Source organism: Vulpes vulpes, chromosome 2, assembly GCF_048418805.1.
Source record: "Vulpes vulpes isolate BD-2025 chromosome 2, VulVul3, whole genome shotgun sequence".
Lineage (NCBI taxonomy): Eukaryota > Metazoa > Chordata > Mammalia > Carnivora > Canidae > Vulpes > Vulpes vulpes.
In genome coordinates, this window is record NC_132781.1 from 154,271,746 (window position 1) to 154,279,811 (window position 8,066).

Here is an 8,066-nt window from a genome sequence, read left to right on the forward strand (position 1 = left end):
GATCCGCCTACAGAAACCTGTCACCTCAGAACTGCCTCTTGAGGGGAAAGCAGCCTGCAGGAGAAGGGGAACAATGGGCTTGTCATGTTCAGGATAGAGCAGAGTCTGGGCCCAGTTGGCACTCAGGAGCCCTGTTAGTACTTGAGAAAGGAACAGCCTCTAGGCTGGCAGGGGCAGGGGCCTCTGGAATGTGCGGGAAGGGTGTTGTCCTTGGTGGCTGTGTGATCAAGTCCCCACCTACTTCTCTCATCTTGTGCCACCTTGTCCTTTCCTCCCTGCTCTCCAGCACACACTGGCTGGGCTTCATCCTGCCTCAGGGCCTTTGCACATGCAGGGTCCTCTGCCCGAGATTTTAATTTTTCAAAAATGCAGAAAATGATAGAATATTATTCAGATAAATTGCATACCCATCGCTGAATGGATATTAACATTTTGTTACTTTTGCTTCAGAACACTTTCTTGTTTTATTGTGGAAAAAAAACGTACAATATTAAATTTGTCATCTTAACCATTTTTAAGGGTACAGTTAAGCTTTGTTAGATATTTTTACAGTGTTGTGCAACAGATCTCTAGAATTTTTTTATCTTCTAAAACTAAAACTCTATACCCACTAAACTCTAAAAAATGTGGAATGCTTCACAAATTTGCATTTATTCTTATTCAGGGACCATGCTAATCTTCACATTGTTACAATTTTAGTATATGTGCTGCCAAAGTCTGCAGAGAACATTTGCTTTTTAACTATTGATATTGAAAATTCAAAAGGTAGAAAAGGGTGTACAGTGGCCTCCTCTGTCCTTCACCTTGATCCTATCAGAGGCCTCTGGTGTTATGGTTTCTAGAGTGTTCTGTGCATATGTAAGCATGTATGTATTACACGTGTGTATGTATACGTATATGATAGCATTGCCTTTTGTAAAAAAAAAAACACTTTTATTTTAGAATAGCTATAGATTTACAGAAGAGTTGCAAGGATAATACAGACTCCCTGTACACCTTTCACCAAGTCTTCCCTGTTAGTGTCTTGAATTAGGGTCCATTTCCTACCACTGAGATACCAGCACTGGTATACTACTCTTTACTAAGCTCCACAGTTTATTCTAATTCATTAGTTTGCCCCCAAAGCCCATTTCCTGTTCTAGCATGCCATCCAGGACACCACATTCTGTTGAGTTGTCATGTCTCCTTGGGCTCTGCCAATGTGTGACCATTTCTCAGGCTTTCCTTGTTTCTCAGACTTTCCCATGATGGTCTTGAAGAGTATCGGTTAGATATTGTGTAGACTGTCCCTCTCAGTTTGGGGTTGTCTGATGTCTTTTCCATGCCTAGAGTGGGTTGTGGGCTTTTGGGAGGAAGACCACAGAATTGAAGCGTGCTTCTCATCACGTATTGGGGGGCACATGTTATCAACATGGCTTCTCACTGTGATGTTACGCTTGACCATTTGGTTAAGGTTGTGTTTCTGGGTTTCTGGGCCATGAAGTTACATCCTCAGACCCCTTTTAATATTCTGTTTTATGGAAGGAAGTTGAGATGGGAGTTAAGCTCCACCTCTTTGAGGTGGAGGAGTAGCTATGTAAACTTTTTGGAATTCTTTTGCATGGGAACTCTATCTCTTGTCCCCTATTCCTTAATTTTTAAATTCAATCACTTATTTGTATCAGTATGGACACATGGATATTTATTTTATACCTTGTTTATAACCCAAAAATTTAGAGATTATGTATGTGTGTGTGTGTGTGTGTGTGCATTTTTTTGTGTGTTTGTGTGTGCATATTTGTGTGTGTGTGTATGGAGAAGATAAGATTTAGGGGAGAAAATGAATAGTTTCTTTTTTTTTTTAAGGTGAAAAGAAATTTCATTAAGGTGAAATTCACATAATATTATATGAATCATTTCAAAGCAAACATTTTAGTGGCATTTAGTGCATTTACAATGTTATGCAATGTGTGTCTAGTTCCAAAAGTATTTTCCTCATCTTCCAAGGACACCTCTTGCCCAGTGAGCATTTACTCTTCATGCCCCTTCCTCCCTGCCCCTGGCAACTTCCCATCTGTTTTCTGTCTGTATGGATCTACCTATTCTGGACATTTCATGTAAGTGGAGCCAATATGTGGCTTTCCGGGTCCTGTTTTTTTCACTTGGTATATTTGAGGTTCACTCATGCTACAACATGCATCATTCCCTTTTATGGCTGAATAATATGCCATTGTATGTATACACCACCATTTATTTACCCATTCATCCATTGCTGGACATTTAGATTGTTTTTCAAATGTCCTTTGGCTATTGTGAATAATGCTGCTGTGAACATGCATGTGTACGTGTATTTGTTTGCGATTCTTTTTGGGTACCTTCTTGGGAGTGGAAGTGGAATTGTCAGGTAATGTAGTAAGATTTTGAAGATGGCCAGACTGTTGTCCAAACTGGCTGCACCACTTTGCATTCCCATCAGCAGTGCATGAGGGTTCCAATTTCTCCACATCCTTTTACCAAAACTTGTTATTTTCCATTAAAAAAATTATAGCCATTCAAGTGGGTGTAGAGTGGTATCTCCTCATGGTTTTGATTTGCATTTTCCTAATGATTTATGATGTTGAGTATCTTTTCATGTACTTGTTGGACACTTATATATCTTCTTTTTTTCAGACAAATGTGATAAGGTAAGGAAATTTTTATTTATTTATGTATTTCAGCTTTGTTAAGGTATAATGTATATATACACATATATTACATAAGTAATTGTAAGGTATTTAACATGTATATTGTGGTTATTTCATATATGTATACATTGTAGAAAGATCCTCCCCATCTAGTTCCTTAATACATCTATTACCTCACACCCACCCATGCACACATATATTTTGGTGAGAACATTTAAATTCTACTGTCTTAGCAAACTTCAATTATCAACTATAGTCACTACATTTTACATTGATCTTCAGATCTTATTTATCTTTTTTAAAAAAGATTATTTATATATTTTAGAGAGAGCAAGCAGAGTGAACAAGAGAGAATACAACTGGGAGAGGGGGCAGAGGGAAAGGGAAGCAGGCTCCCTGCTCAGCAGGGATGAGGGGCTGGATCCCAGCACCCCAGGATCATGACCTGAGCCAAGGGCATATGACTAATGGACTGAACCACACAGGTGTCCCAGAACTTATCTTATAGCTGAAAGTTTGTATCCTTTAGCCAACCTCTCTCTATTTTCTCTATCCTTCAGCCCCTGGTACTGGGTTACTCCGATTCTAGGAGTTTGACATCTTTGGGGGAGGGTGGGAGTGGATTCCACTTATAAATGATACTATGCAGTATTTGTCTTTCTCTGTTTGGCTTATTGCACTTAGCATAATGCCCTCAAGGTCTATCCATATTGTCCAAAATGGGCAAGATTTCCTTCTTTCCTGTGGCTGAATAACACCCCATTGTATGTGTATATGTGTATATATCACATCTTTATTCGTTTATCCATTGATGAACGCTTAAGTTGTTTCCATATCTCGGCTATTGTGACTAATACTGTAATGAACACGGGAGTAGATATATCTCTTTGATTTCGTGTTTTCATTTCCTTTGAAAAGATACCCAGAAGTGGGATTGCTGGACCATAGGTTTTTCTATTTTTAGTTTTTTGAGGAACCTCCCTCTTATTTTCCACTGTGGCTGCACCAATTTATATTCCCACCAACAGTGCACAATGGCTCCCTCTTCTCTGCATCCTCACCAATACTTGTTATCTCTTGTCTTTTTTCATGATAGCCATTCTAACAGCCGTGAAGTGATATGTCATTGTGATTTTGATTCGCATTTCCCTGATGATCTGTGATGCTAACTATATTTTCATGTATTTATTGTCCATTTGTGTATCTTTGGAAAAATATCTGTTGTATATCTTCTTTGTATGAAATATCTGTTGTGTATCTTCTTTTCCCCATTCTAAAATTGAGCTGTCTTTTTGTTTTTGGGTTGTGAGAGTTCTCTACATGATCTGGATACTAGATCCTTAGAAGCTACCTAATTTGCAATTATTTTTATCCCATTCTGTAGGTTGCCTTTTTCCTCTCTTGGTAAAGTCCTTTAATCATAAAAGTTTTTAATTTGATGAAGTCCAATTTATTTATTTTTATTTTTGGTGCCTGTGCTTTCAGTGTCATGTCTAAGAATCCATTACCAAATCCCAGGTCATGAAACTTCTATGTTTTCTGTTAAAAGTTTTATGATTTTAGTTCTTATATTCAAATTGTTGATCCATTTTGAGTTCAGTTTTGTATATGGTGTGAGGTAGGGGTCCAACTTCATTCTATAGCATGCAGATAATCTATAAATAAATTTGAATCTTTTTATTTTTATTTTTATTTATTTTTTTAAAGATTTATTTATTTATTTATTCATGATAGACGTAGAGAGAGGGAGAGAGAGAGGCAGAGACACAGGAGGAGAGAGAAGCAGGCTCCATGCCGGGAACCCGATGGGGGACTTGATCCCAGGACTCCAGGATCGCACCTTGGGCAGAAGGCAGGTGCTAAACCGCTGAGCCACCCAGGGATCCCTGAATCTTTTTATTTTTAAATAATTTTATTTATTTATTTGTTAATTTATTCATTCATTCATTTATTTATTAGAGAGAGAGAGAAGCAGAAGAGGAGGTAGTAGGAGGGGGAAAGAGTCTCAAGCAGACTGAGCTGAGTGTAGAGCCTGACAAGGGGCTCAATCTCATGACCATGAGATCACAATCAGAGCTGAAACCAAGAGTCAGATGCTCAACCAGTTGAGACACCCAGGCACCCAAAAAGTTGAATTTAAAAAATTGTAAAAACCTAAAAGTTGTAAGAATAGTACAAAATAATTTTTCTTGTATTATTTGAGAGTAAATTGCCAACATGGTACCTTATTACACTCCTTGATTAAGATGGTGTCTGCTAGCCTTCTCCATTGTCAAGTTGTTCTTTTTCTCCTTGGAATTAGTAAGTATTTCGTGGGGAGGTACTTGAATAATGTAAATATCACAATTATCATCGAAATTTCAATTTATTTATTAATTTAATATCATGATTTCCGACTTTATTAATGGGTCAGAATCTGTTTTAAAAGATTTATTTATTTATTTATTTATTTATTTATTTATTTATTTATAAATATTTTATTTATTCATTCATGAGAGACACAGAGAGAAAAGCAGAGACATAGGCAGAGGGAGAAGCAGGCTCCCTGCAGGGAGCCTGATGTGGGACTCAATCCCAGGACCCCAGGATCACGACCTGAGCCAAAGGCAGATGCTCAATCACTGAGCCACCCAGATGCCCCAATGGACTTTATTTTTAAAAGCAGTTTTCGGTTCACAGCAAAGTTGAATGGGAGGTACAGAAATTATCCATATATCCCCTGCCCCCACATATACACTCCCTCCCCAACTAACATCTAACACCACAGTGGTATATTTGTTCCAACTACTGAGCCTACATTGACATCATTATCACCCAAAATCCATAGTGTATATATCAGGGTTCTTGGTGTTGTATAGTTTATGGTTTTGACAAACATATAATGGCACATACCCACCATTGTAGTAGAATACAGAATAATTTCACTGTTTTAAAAATCCTCTGTGCTCCACCTACTCATCTCTCCCTTCTCCATAAACCTTAATAACTACTGGTCTTTTTACTGTTCCTAAAGTTTTGCCTTCTCTAGGATGTCCTTTGATTGGAGTCATATGGTATGTAAGCTTTTCAGATTGGCTTCTTTCACTTAGTAGTATGCATTTAAGGTTCCTTCTTGTCTTTTCATGGCTTCATAGCTCATTTTTTTTTTAGTGCCAAATAATGGTCCATTGTCTGGAGGTAACTAAAATTTACTTATCCACTAATTTACTAAAGAATAACCTGGTTGCTTTCAAGTTTTGGCAATCATGGATAAAGTGGCTATAAACATCTATGTTCAGGTTTTTGTGTAGACCTAAGTTTTAAATTCATTCAGATAAATCCTAAGATACATGATTGCTAGATCCTATGGTAGAAGTACAGTTAGATTTTGTAGGAAATTGCAGCATGTCTTCCAAAGTGGCTGCACCACTTTGCATTCCCACCAGTAATAAATGAGAGTTCCTGTTGCTACACATCCTTGTCAGCATTTGGTGGTGTTAGTGTTTTGGATTTTGGCTATTTGAATAGGTATGTAGGTATTTTGTTTTAATTTATATATTTCTAATGACGTGATGTTGAGCATCTTTTTATGTGCTTATTTGTCTTTTGTATATCTTTTTTGGTCAAGTGTCTGCTCAGGTCTTTTGTCTATTTTTTTAGTATTTTAGAGATTTTATTTATTTATTCATGAAAAACACAGAGAGGCAGAGGGAGAAGCAGGCTCAATGCAGGAAGCCCGATGTGGGACTTGATCCTGGGTCTCCAGGATCAAGACCCGAGTAAAGGCAGATGCTCAACCACTGAGCCACCCAGGCATCCCTCTTTTGTCTATTTTAAAATCAGATTGTTTTTCTCTTATTGTTGGGTTTCAAGAGTTCTTGTGTATTTTGGGTAACAGATCTTTGTCAGATAGGTTTTTTGCAAATATTTTCTTCTACTGTGTAGCTTATCTTCTCATTCTTTTGACAGGATGTTCCCCAGAGAAGAAGATTTTAAAGTTAATCAAGTCCAGCTTATCAGTTATTTTCTTTCATGGTTCATGCTGTACCTAATGTCAACTAGATTTAATCCTATGCTGTCTTCTAGAAGTTTAGAACTATAAAGTTTTGCATTTTACCTTTATGTCTATGGTGCATTTTGGATGAACTTTTATGAAGGATGTAAAGTCTGTGTCTAGATTAATTTTTTTGTGTGCATGGATGTACAGTTGCTCCAGACCCATTTATTGAAAAGACTGTATTTGCTCTATCATATTGCCTTTATTTTTGTGTCAAGAGCAGCTGACTATATTTATGTGAATCTATATCTGCGCTCTACGTTCTGTTGCATTGATTTATTTGTCTATTCTTCTGCCAATACCAAGCTGTCTAGATTACTGTGGTTTTATAGTATGTCTTGAATTTGAGTAGTTTCAGTCCTGCAACTTTATTCTTCTCTTTCAATACTATTCTCCTAGCCCCAAAATAACTAGCTGGGATTCTAACTGTAATTGCATTGACTCTGTAGATCAAGTTGGGAAGAACTGGTATCTTGATCATATCTTCTTATCCATGAACATGGAATACCTTTCCATTTATTTAGTTCTTTGATTTCCTTCATCAGCAGTCTGTAGTTGTCCCTCATATAGGTATTGCATATATTTTGTTAGATTTAACCTAATATTTAATTTTTGGGGATATGCTAATGTAAATGATAAATTGTTTTTAATTTCAAATCTACTTGTTCATTGCTGGTATATTGGAACGGAATGACTTTTGTATATTCAACTTGTATCTTGGATCCTTACTGGGATTGGTTATTAATTCCAAGAGAGGGATACCTGGGTGGCTCAGCAGTTGAGCATCTGCCTTTGACTCAGGGCATGATCCCAGAGACCTGGGATCAGGTCCCGCATCGGGGTTCCTGCATGGAGCTTGTTTTTCCTTCTGCCTATGTCTCTGCCTCTCCCTCTCTCTCTGTGTCTCTCATGAATAAATAAATAATATCTTAAAAAATAATTCCAAGATATTTTTAGAGACTTTATATTTTAGAGCAGTTTTATGTTTACAATACATTTCCTAAAGATTTTATTTATTTATTTGAAAGAGAGAGAGAGAGAGAGAGAGAGAGAGAGAGAGAGAGAGAGAAAGTACGAGTGGAGGAAAGGGACAGAGGGGGAAGGAAGGGCAGAGGGAGAAGTGTGGGGCTCCATCCCAGGACCCTGGAATCATGACTTGAGCCAAAGGCAGATGCTTAACTGAGTGAGACACCCAGACACCTTGACAATGCATTTGAAAGGAAAGTACAGAGATCTCCCATATACTGCCTGACCCCATGTATGCTCAGCCTCTCCCATTACCAACATCACTCACCAAGTGATGAACCTATATTTAACTGATAATGAACCTATATTGACATCATAGTCACCCAAAGCCCACAGTTTAT

At 37.6% G+C, this 8,066-nt stretch overlaps 1 non-coding gene across 1 annotated transcript; it reads right to left on the bottom strand.

Moving 5' to 3' along the window:
• Positions 1 to 620: 620 nt before the first annotated feature.
• Positions 621 to 728, bottom strand: LOC112930211 (U6 spliceosomal RNA). Its single transcript, XR_003237067.1, has one exon. It is a non-coding gene; the product is annotated as a U6 spliceosomal RNA (small nuclear RNA).
• Positions 729 to 8,066: the final 7,338 nt, after the last annotated feature.